This window comes from Juglans regia, unplaced genomic scaffold (genome assembly GCF_001411555.2).
Source record: "Juglans regia cultivar Chandler unplaced genomic scaffold, Walnut 2.0 Scaffold_18978, whole genome shotgun sequence".
NCBI classification, from domain to species: Eukaryota; Viridiplantae; Streptophyta; class Magnoliopsida; order Fagales; family Juglandaceae; genus Juglans; species Juglans regia.
The window spans coordinates 1-307 of NW_023349803.1; the positions used below are offsets into that span (position 1 = coordinate 1).

Consider the following 307-nt stretch of genomic DNA (forward strand, 5'->3'; position numbering starts at 1 on the left):
TCGCTCAAGGATTATATGAATTTTAAGTAATTAGTTTGATGGGTGCGATCATACCAGCACTAATGCACCGGATCCCATCAGAACTCCGCAGTTAAGCGTGCCTGGGCGAGAGTAGTACTAGGATGGGTGACCTCCTACGACGTCCTCGTGTTGCACCCCTCGTTTTTGTTTTTTCCGCCATGCGAGATAAATTGACAAGAAGGAGCACTCGGGAGTGGATTTTTGGGAAAATCTCGCCCTGCCCATCGCGTAGCCATGGGTTTGGATCAGATCTCCGTTTGGATTGGGATCGGCAGGACGCTAGTAT

At 49.5% G+C, this 307-nt stretch overlaps 1 non-coding gene across 1 annotated transcript; it reads left to right on the forward strand.

Annotated features, from left to right (window-relative positions):
• The first annotated feature begins 40 nt into the window (after positions 1-40).
• Positions 41-159, forward strand: LOC118345265. The gene has a single exon (XR_004798843.1). It is a non-coding gene; the product is annotated as a 5S ribosomal RNA (ribosomal RNA).
• The last annotated feature ends 148 nt before the right edge of the window (positions 160-307 follow it).